The sequence below is a fragment of the Otolemur garnettii genome, unplaced genomic scaffold (assembly GCF_000181295.1).
Source record: "Otolemur garnettii isolate 467f Iridium unplaced genomic scaffold, OtoGar3 scaffold00025, whole genome shotgun sequence".
Lineage (NCBI taxonomy): Eukaryota > Metazoa > Chordata > Mammalia > Primates > Galagidae > Otolemur > Otolemur garnettii.
In genome coordinates this window covers 17,913,761-17,924,901 of record NW_003852420.1, presented here as the reverse complement: position 1 = coordinate 17,924,901, position 11,141 = coordinate 17,913,761, and the positions used below count along the sequence as shown (strand labels likewise).

At 47.3% G+C, this 11,141-nt stretch overlaps 1 long non-coding RNA gene across 1 annotated transcript in view; it reads right to left on the bottom strand.

Moving 5' to 3' along the window:
* Positions 1-1,036, bottom strand: part of LOC111724675 — a 17,785-nt gene extending 16,749 nt beyond the window's left edge. The window contains exon 1 of the long non-coding RNA XR_002772936.1: positions 703-1,036. This is a non-coding gene — a long non-coding RNA (uncharacterized LOC111724675). The remainder of the gene's footprint in view (positions 1-702) is intronic.
* Positions 1,037-11,141: the final 10,105 nt, after the last annotated feature.

Below are 11,141 nucleotides of genomic sequence, written 5' to 3'. Positions count from 1 at the left end.
CCCAGCTACTTGGGAGGCGTAGGCAGGAGACTCGCTTGAGCCCAAGAGTTGGAGGTTGCTATGATTTGTGATGTCACAGCACTCTACCCAGGGGACAGCTTAGGCTCTGTCTCGAGGAGGGTGGGGGGAAAGCGGGGGAAAGCGGGGGAAAGGGGGGAATGGGGCTGGCTCAGTGGCTCAGGCCTGTAGTCCCAGCACTCCGGGAGGCCCAGGCGGATGGATTGCTGAACTCAGGCGTTGGAGACCAGCCTGAGCAAGAGTGAGACCCTGTCTCTGCTAAAAATAGAAAAACAGGCAAGAGAACCGTTTGAGCCCAGGAGTTTGAGGTTGCCGTGAGCTAAGATGACGCCATGGCACTCAACCCAGGGTGACAAAGTTGAGACTTTGTCAAAAAAAAAAGGTCCGGGCCCCGGGCGGGCCATCTGGTTCACCCGGTCTTTGCGTGTCTACTGCGCGGGACAGATGCGGCCAGCGGTGACCAGTCATCGCGGCGGGCACAGGCATTGTAGTCAGTCGGACGAGTGAGACCGAGGCGGCCGGAGAGGGACAGTCAGGTCCCTCAGTCTGCTGACAGCCCGCCTCGGAGTCCGGCGGCCACGCAGACGCGCAGACACTGGCAGCCCGGCCTCGCGGCGCCTCGCAGGCACTGTCGTTGTGTCCCGAGGCCAGCCGGGGGCACGCAGGCCCAGGGCGCGTCCGCACCTGCTTGCCAGGCAGAGATGTGGTGGAGAAGCTGGCCCCAACCGGCGCGGTCAGCAAACTGTGGCCGGTCAGACACGGCCCGGCAGGCCCAGATGGAGTCTGGTCAGTCAGCGGCAGTCAGGCCGCCTCCGTCAGACGCGCCTCGCCAGGCCCAGATGCCGCAGCCAGGTGAGCGCAGTCAGTCAGTCAGTCAACTGTGGTCAGGCGGACAGATCCAGCAGCCTTGGTCTGTCAGGCACCCGTGAAATCTGTGCTCAGCCAGACACAGCCAGACACACTCGGATTATCAGGGGGCGCTGGCGTCTGTGGTCAGTCAGACACAGTCCGGCGCGCAGGTGCTCTGCACCAACCGAGAGACCAAGAGAGCCTAGGTGGGGCCTGCGCAGGCCTTGTTCTGGGCGGAGCCTCGGCTGGAGGCGGGGCCTCGCGCGGGCTTGGGGGCACGTTCCGGGGCGGGGCCTCGTCCCGGGCGCACCCGTCCGGTCTTTTCTACTGGCAGCCTCTTGGCGTTGCAGTAGCTGCCTCAGCCGGGTCCGTGTCTGCCGGCCACCCTCTCCTGCTTTGTTCCCACCCTCGGGAGCCCCAGCGTCTGACGCTTGGAGGTCCTGGCCCTGGGGCGGACTTTCTAGAAACTGCCAGTGGGTTCGGCAGGGTGCGTCCCACACAGAGGCTGAGGCCCCGCTATGGGATGGGCACTTTATCATTCCCTTGTACAGGCGGGGATGACTGATAGGCTGGGAATGACTCACAGTAAAAATAGGACTATACAGTAAAAAGTGACAGAGACCAGAGACCCAGAACTTCTGGATCCCCAGCTGCTTCCCTGACCTCGCACCGCCGCCCCTCAGGAGGAATCAAATCTCTCCAGAGAGGCACATCCAGAAGAGAGACGAGCCCATGCAGTGATATGATTAGGGCTTAATAATGACAAGGGCGAGTACTCACCTTGTACTGTAATGAAAGCTTTATATATTGAGCTTTGCAGTTTTCCTTTGAGATTCTATGATTCCCTTTTTATAAATAAGGAAACAGACGCAAAAGAATTTGGTGACTTGCCCAGGATCAAGGGTTGTAAGGTGCAGAAGCTGGAATTGGATCTCAGGCAGTCTGACTCCTGACATGTTGGCATGTGGGCCCTCAACACACCCTCTCTCCTCTCTCTGTGACCTCCTGAGGAGCCAGCCTGAATCCCTTTCAGTAGGCCCCTCAGATCTGGACACCCAAGCTCTGTGGTGGACCCTGCAGCAGGAGGGTCCTATAGCAATCTCTGCCTCGAGGACTCAGAACAAGGAGCTATCAGACCAGAGAACCTAGCCAAACTCAAACCTGGGGACATACTATGAGTCTGTCTGGCAGTCTTCAGAGAATGGAAAGCCTGTGGGATCAGAGAAGCCAGGGACAGGAGGCCACTGGAAAACTGAGTAGGCTATCACAGGGGAACCCCATGAGTATGGCTTCAAGTCCAAATGTCTATGATCAAGTTCTAGCAGCATGAACCAGAGTTAGGAACTTATGAGTTGTAAACCCACATGCGTAAAGGGACAAGAAAGGTAATGAAAGTCATCAGCCAGGAGTAATGGCTCACACCTGTAATCCTAGCATTCTGGGAGGCCAAAGCAGAATCCCTTGAGCTCATTAGGACTTCAAGACCAACTTGAGCAAGAACAAGACCCTGTCTCTCCTAAAAATAGAAAAATTAGTCAGGCATCATCATGAGCCTGTAGTCCCAGCTATTTGGGAGGCTGAGGCAAGGCAGGAGGATTGCTCAAGCCCAGGAGTTTGAGGTTGCGGACAATACTGCATTCCACCCAGGGCAATGGAGTGAGACTCTGTCCAAAAAAAAAAGTCATGAAAAGGATTCAGTAGCCAGATCAGCAAAACTGCCCCATCTAAAGGGCATCTGCCTCTTTGCCCCCACTGACTGTGTCCCTGGACACCCAGGTCTCTAGTTTTCTAGTTAGGTGAAGTTAGCAAAGTCAATTGACATCAAGTCTCAGCTTCTCCAGTGAAATAATGAGAAGGAAAATTTGGCTTTATCTAACTGGATGAAATTTCATGGAGATCAAATGTTATTGTATGTAGAAAATATTTTGTAAAGTGTAACATATGCCATAAAATGGAGGAGGAAAGAAGAGCATTTGATTCTTGTGCATTTGCTACCTGGTCTAGAGGAGTTCTGATAGCATTGCTCTGCAGCAGGGCTACCATCCTCTTGTACAGAAGAGAAGATACCCTTCAAGGAGCTTGTTGACTTAACCAAGGCCACAAGGTAGTGTGTGATGGAGCCATATGTAGAACGTAGAACTGTTGGACTTCTAAACCAGTCTCTTGCATCAATAGTTTTACAAAGTGATGCTTGTGTCCCACTGGTCACACCAAGATAATTTCAGGTAGAACCCAGATGAACACTTGAAAGAAAATAGTTATGTAGTTTTTATTTTCAGTTACAGAGGAGGCTTATTTACACTATAGAAGTCCTGATTTTCACACAACCAGGTTATAGTAGGCTAAAAAATGACCACCCAAAGTCCTAATCTCTGAAACTTGTCTGTAAATATTTCCTTATTTGAGAAAGGGATTTTTTGCAGATGTGATTAAGTTAAGAATGTTGAGATTAGGAGATCATCCAGGCTTATCCAAGTGGGCCCTAAGTGCCATCACACGTATTTTTATAAGACAGAGGGAGATTAGACAGACACAGAAGACAAGAAAGAAATATGACATGAAGACAAGACAGATGTAACCACAAGGCAAGGATTGCCAGCAGCCACCAGAATTTGGAAGAGACCAGGATAGAGTCTTTCTTAGAGCATCTGGAGGGAATACAGCCCTGCCAACACACTGACTTTAGCCCAGTGAAACTAATGTTGAATTTATGGCCTCCAGAAGTCTAAAATAAGAACAAAAGACAATGAATATCTGTTGTTTTAAGCTACCCAGTTTGTGGTAATTTGTTCTGACACACACAGGAAACAAATACACAGGTCTAGGCTTGGCGCCTATAGCTTAACCGGCTAAGGCGCCAGCCACGTACACCTAAGGTGGCGGGTTCGAATCCCCAGCCCGGACCCGCCAAACAACAATGACGGCTGCAACCAAAAAATAGCCGGGCGTTGTGGCGGGCGCCTGTGGTCCCAGCTACTTGGGAGGCGGAGGCAGGAGACTCGCTTGAGCCCAGGAGTTGGAGGTTGCTGTGAGCTGTAATGCCATGGCACTCTACCCAGGGGGACAGCTTGAGGCTCTGTCTCAAAAAAAAAAAAAAAAAAAAATACACAGGTCTACATGATTTCAAAATTCATGCCTCTCCCCCTCTTTTAAAAATGAACTTTTTTTTTTTTTTTTTTTTTTGAGACAGGAGCCTCAAGCTGTCCCCCTGGGTAGAGTGCCATGGCATCTCAGCTCACAGCAACCTCCAACTCCTGGGCTCAAGCGAGTCTTCTGCCTCTGCCTCCCAAGTAGCTGGGACCACAGGTGCCCACCACAATGCCTGGCTATTTTTTGGTTGCGGCCGTCATTGTTGTTTGGCGGGCCCGGGCTGGATTTGAACCCACCACCTTGGGTGTACGTGGCTGGTGCGTTAGCCACTTGAGCCACAGGCACCGAGCCAAATGAACTTATTTTAAGATAATTTCATATATACAGAAAATAAAGGTAAGCCTTTGATTTAGAATACAAATATTTCCCATTGTATTAGTCAGGGTTCTCCAGAGAGGAGAACCTATATATAGGATGTATAATGTAGATGTGTACACTGCTGGTGGGACTGCAAACTTTTTGGAAGGAACTATGGAGAACCCTCAAAGAACTCAAGCTAGACCTCCCATTTGATCCTGCAATCCCATTACTGAGCATCTATCCAGAAGGAAAAAAATCCTTTTATCATAAGGACACTTGCACTAGACTGTTTATTGCAGCTCAATTTACAATCACCAAAATGTGGAAACAGCCTAAATGCCTGCCAACCCAGGAATGGATTAATAAGCTGTGATATATGTACATCATGGAATACCATTCAACCATTTTAAAAAATGGAGACTTTACAGCCTTTGTATTAACCTAGATGGAAGTGGAACACATTATTCTTAGTAAAGCATCACAAGAATGGAGAAGCATTAATCCTATGTACTCAATTTTGTATGAGGAAAATTAATGACAATTAATGACACAGTGGGGGGAAGGGGAGAGCAGAAGGAGAAAGAAGGAGGGAGGGGTGGGGGGAAAGGAAGAGCAGAGAAGGAGGGAGGGGGTGGGGTCTTGGTGTGTGCCACACCTTTTGGGGGCAAGACACAAGTGTAAGAGGGACTTTACCTAACAAATGCAGTCAGTGTAACCTGGGTTCTTGTACTCTCAATGAATCCCCAACAATAAAAAAAAAGGAAAAAAATAAACATTATGTATAAAAAATAGATATATTATAAAAGTGGATAAAAAAAAAGAAATACTGTTGACAGCCTCCTTTCTGATTCACCTATGGAAGTTTCAACTTGCTTGGCTTATTGGTGTTGCAGGGAAGGCTTCATTGATTTCTGTCCATGCAGATTTTACATTTCTTGGTTTTTGTGTAGCTCAAAACATTCATAATGACATATATAGACACATACATGCAATTTTTTTGTGTGTGTGACAAAGTCTCATTTTGTTTCCCTCAGTAGAGTGAGACTCGGGTTAGGGTTTGAAGGAAGGACACCATAAAGGTAAAGGCTACATGTTATCTGAATGACTTCATCATCTTGACTACCTGGGAAAGGTGGTGTTTGCCAAGTTTCTACCCTTGTGAAGTTATTTGTTTGTCCTCCCTTTCTAGTCTTTGGAACCAAGTCACTAAGTGCAGCCCACACTCAAGGGGAGAATTAAGCTCCACATTCTGGAAGGGAATGTATCTTCATAAATCATTTAGAATTCCTCTCTAAGGATGATGTATCTCTTCTCCTCCCTTTATTTAGTCAACCATTTATAACAGTATGGACTCATGGATATTTAGTTTATACTTTAGGCTATATTCCAAGACTATGTTATTTATTTTGTTGCTCAAATTATTCCAGCTTTGGCCACTGGGAGCTCTTCTGTCCTTGGTTTCCACTTGCTGTGACTCCACAGGCTTTCTCTTCCATCCTTTGACTCCACTTGCTTTAAGTATAGCTTGGGTCCCGCTGGTTGCACTGAGATGACTTCAAATGGAATCTAGAGGGCCTTTTTTTAGACAGAGGGCTTGTTCTGTCACCTGGGATAGAGTGCCATGGCCTCAGCCTAGCTCACTCAAACTCCTGAGTTCAAACCTCAAAGTCCTGAGTTAAAGCAATCCTCCTCATTCAGCCTCCCAAGTAGCTATGGCTACAGGCACCTACCATAACACCTGGATAATTTTTCTATTTTTAATAGAGATGAGAGTTTCATTTTGCTCAGGCTGCTCTTGAAGTCCTCAGCACAAGTGATCTTCCCACCTCATCCTCCCAGAGTGCTGAGATTATAGACCTGAGCCACCATGCCTGGCCCCTAGAGGAACATTTTTAAAAGAATTATATATTAAGTTTAATATATGTTAGGAAAACATATATAACTATGAAATCAACATGGTGAAATCAACATACTGCTGAGGACAAGGTTAATTTAGCTACAGTTGTGCTAAGTGGGTCAATTTATAGAGAAGTATTAAGTAAACTCTAGTAGGTGTGGTACGGCCTGAATGTTTGTCCCCCTCCTCCCCACCAAATTTATATGTTGAATTCAAAGTGATAGTATTAAGAGGTGGGACTTTTGAAAGAGGATTAGGTCAGGAGGGCAGAGCCTTCATGAATGGGATTAGTGGCCTTGTAAAAGAGGCCCAAGAGAGAACACCTGGTCCCTTTCACCATATGAGGACATGCAAGAAGTCACTGTTTATGAACCAGAAGTTAAGCCCTCAAAAGACACTGAGTCTGCCAGTTCCTTGATCTTAGACTTATCAACCTCCATATTGTAAAAAATAAATTTATGCTGTTTATAAGCTACCCATTTGGTACTACTTTGTTATACAGCCTGAAGGGACAAAGACATTGTGATGTGTAGATATGGAGGAAGCTGTTACACTGATTTGGGAACCATTTAAGTTTGAGAAATCCTGTACTAGGGCAGAACCTAGTCCCAAGTTCAAGCCATGATAATAATGATGAGGATTATGAGCTGACTCTCTGGGACATACCCACAAATAACCCCTTTGCAGGGCCCCAATGCCAATCAGATCTGCTTCAGTGCAGATGCCCAATGATGTTGATAATGGTGGAACTGCATGCCTAGGCCTGGGAGGGTAGGGATAGTATACTGCCTTTGTTTCCCAAGCAAGCTGTGTGGTGGCTTGCAGCTCAGCACCCTTCTAGATAATGAGCTTAAAGACTTTGGACTAATATAATAACATTCTGTGTCACAGTCCTGACAAGTGATGTATCTTGGGGAGAAGTGCTAGTGAGGTTTGTTTTTTTCCCCAATTCATCTTAGATCTGTCAGCCAGGAGGACATGGAGGATTTAGCAGTCAGATTAGGTGCACCCCTGGCTCAGAATCTTGTCTGGGGTCTCTGGACCCAGACCCCAGCCTTGCTGACAATGCACAGAATTGAACTGGAACATGTAGCTTTTCTGACTCTGCCCAAGCCTGAGCCCTGACCCAGGCCCTGAATCTGCCTCCTGATTAAACAGTGACACACTGAATCTCTGGCCTGATCTGAAATGGAAAATCTTTCAAGAAAGGAGTCCTTTAGTTTCCCTACTTCTAGTCTGAGCTGTGGGTGGCTGCAGGCTGGTGTGTGCTCAGACCCGTAAATCCCCTATAGTGCCTTTCCCGCGAGCTCTGGTGTCAGACGACTTGGATTAAAATCCTAGTTTTTCTTGAGAACTAGACAAGTTACCTAGACCCTCATCTGTAAAAAGAGGATAGTAATATTAATAGTATCTACTTTGCACAGGATTGCTATGCAAATTAAACGAGACATATATGTAAAATACTTAGCATAATAACACCTGGCCTGTAGTATGTGCTCAATTAATTCATTCTTTTTTGTTTGTTTTAGACAGTCTCACTTTGCTGCCTAGCCTACAGTGCTGTGGTGTCAGCCTAGCTCACAGCAACCTTAAACACCTGAGTTCAAAAGATCCTCCTGCCTCAGCTTCTAGAGTAGCTAGGATTATAGGTGCCCTCCACAATGCCTAGCTAATTTTTTCTATTTTAAGTAGATACAGGGTCTCTCTCTTGCTCAGACTGTTCTCAAACTCCTGAGCTCAAGGGATCCTTCTTTGGCCTCTCAGAATTGCTAGGATTATAGGTGTGAGCCAGTACACCCAGGCCCATTCTTTTAAAAAAAGCAAAAACCAATTATCAATGCTGAATGCCTATGAGGCACTGTGCTGGATGCCAGGGACATAGAGGAAAACCAGAACAGAAAATAAACTAGTAAATTTATAGATAAAGTGAAGCACAGCAGTTCGGACAATTAAGTTCACAAACTCATCTTAGAAAAGAAGTGCTCTGGCTCGGCGCCTATAGCTCAACCGGCTAAGGCGCTAGCCATGTACACCTAAGGTGGCGGGTTCAAATCCCCAGCCCGGACCCGCCAAACAACAATGACGGCTGCAACCAAAAAATAGCCGGGCGTTGTGGTGGGCGCCTGTGGTCCCAGCTACTTGGGAGGCGGAGGCAGGAGACTCGCTTGAGCCCAGGAGTTGGAGGTTGCTGTGAGCTGTAATGCCATAGCACTCTACCCAGGGGGACAGCTTGAGGCTCTGTCTCAAAAAAAAAAAAAAAAAGAAAAAAAGTGCCCCGAGTTTAGCTTTTCTTCCACTTTGCATAGCCCTTCCATGGTTCCCATTTCTCCCTCCTCTCCTTTCCAAGCTGTTTGCTGTTCCTGGGACAGGACATGCCGATATGTTTTCGCTTTGCGGCCTGTGCGCTAGCTGTTGTTCCCCAGCAGGCATTCTGAAGCATGGATCATTCTCCCACCTCCTTGAGGTCTCTGCTCCACAGTCACCTGGCCATCATAGAAAACACTGAATACTCACACTTCATATTCCTCTTTTCTACTTATTTTTCCAGAGCACTTTTGCTATCTGCCCTTTAAGCATTGAAAAGATCTTGTTTATTGTCTGTTTTCCCTACCAGAATATAAATTTCAGCAGGCAGAAATTTCCGTGTGCTTTTTCCTCTCACTGCTTCACTCCCAACACTTTACAGTAGTAGGTGCTCAATAATTAGGTGGTGAATGAGTGAAAAATTAGCTTCTTATCCGGCAGTGGAGGAGTAAGAAAACTGAGAAATACACATATGCTCTGATAATTCTAAGGCGGGTAACAACTACCTTTGCGCACGCCAAACCCTTGGCGCCTTGACCCCACGTGGCCACATCCTCCTACCTCCCCCATGCCGGAACGTTGCAGTCCCGGAACCCTGGCTCGCGGGCCCCCAGTGTGAGGGCACTTCCGGTGCCGCACCCCTCTCGGCTGCGAAGAGAACTGCCAAGTCAGTTCCGGTAGAGAGCGCGGTGAGACGCAGACCGAGGCTGGTTGTTGCGGGGACCTTGGGGCCCTCCGGCTTCGGGCCCACCGGCTCCCAGCCGGCGGGTGAGCCGGGGGGCCCCGGAATGGGCCGAGGCTTCTGCCCGCAGGTACCCGGAGCCCTCGTTGCAGCTGCCCAGCGGCCGGGCCCAAGCCTGGAAGCAGCGACGAACGTCTCTCCCAACCCGACTCTGGTAACCTGATGACGGCGGCGGCCTCTCCGAGGCCGGACTGCGCCAGCCGCCGGGTCTCCTGGCCCAACATTGCCCGGTCTAGGCGAAGCCCCCGCCAAGCCACTAGGACGCGGTGCCTTTGGGTGGCGGCGGCGGCGGCGGCGGGTGTGGCCGAGCAGGAAGAATGGCGGCCGCCCGAATGCCGCGGAGGCCGTTAGGGTTTGGAGGGTCAGAGAAGGCCGGACTGTAACTCAAGTTCGGTGGCCTCCTTGGCCCGTGGAGCAGCGCTGACCCAGATCCTGGGGTGGCTGCTCTTTCCCTATTGAGCGAGCCCTGCTTAGTCCTGACAGTGACGGACAAAGGCCTTCACGGGCCTGGACGGTGAGCTGAGGCCTGGACGACGACGGGTGGAACGGTTAGCGGACCATCGGGCGGTTGGTCTTCATTCCACCACCAGACCAATGACTTCAGAAGAAACAACACACCATATTTGGAAATGCCCACCACTCTCTGGGAAGATTTACTGGCCGGTTATTGAAGGCCTGTGTACATAATATGAAAAAGCTGCTCTCAACTTTCCCCCCAACCTTTTAAAAGAAAACGTTTGCTACATCTAGCCCTTCTAGATGTAAAGAGGTTGCCGACGTATGATAAAGTAGAGTTAGAAAATAACATGTCTTGTAAATAGCCATTTGTTTTTTCTTTAATCATAGAAAAAAATGTCTTCTGGAAATGACTTTGAAATGGAATCGTTAGACAACCTGTGCGATGCTCGTCCCTGTTTGTTGAGTGGGTTAGAGGACAGAGAGCCAAAGACCTTAAGAAGGAGGAGAAGATTCTACGCCAGATTGGTCATATTTCGAAGACATTTTATATTGCAACCATTGTTTTGTGTGTGCATTTTATTCCTCACTGCTGTATATATAGTTGACAAAACTTAAGTACTTTTTTGAAATATCTAGTCTTCCTAGATGTTCTGAAGTGCCTGATATATGTTAAAAGTAGATTTAGTAATGTTTTTTGTAAATACCTTTTTTTTAATGTGCATATAAAATTTTTCTGGGGAATGGCTAAACCACCTCTTGAGTAGTATACATTGTGTTTGTGCACGGGTTCAGAAGAAAAGAGAGAAAGAAGAGCTTTATGCTAGTGCGCTTGCAGTGGGGCACGGATTAACCATTGTTCCTATGTCGGTGTATTTTGCCTTCCTTACCTGTGTATATAGTGTATATAAAGGACATAGAAGTCCTAATTTACATCTAGTCTTTCTAGATGTTTAAAGAGGTTGCCAGTGTATGACAAAAGTAGAATTAGTATACTGATATATTTTGTACATTTTTGTTATAAAACTAGGAAAGATTGTCTTCTGAAAATTTGAACTTTATAGTCCACTGGGTTGGTGGAAAAGGGAAGGGTTCTAGGCCAGAATGTTCATATTTCAAAGACACTTTCAAATTATACCTTTTGTTACATAAGTGTGCAGTTTATTTAAGACTGCTGTGTATATAGTGGACAAATCCTTACCTGAAACATCTAGTCTACCTAGATGTTTAGAAGTGCCCAACGTATGTTAAATGTAGAGGTAGTAAAATACCACTTTGTAAATATTTTTGCTAAAACTCACAGGAAATACTGTTTTTTAGAAATAGAATTAATTGTTAAACCACCTCTATGAGCAGTATAGTACTGTCTATGCTTGTTCAATGGTTTGGAGGAGGTGGGAGGGAAAGAATTGCAAAAGGTAATAT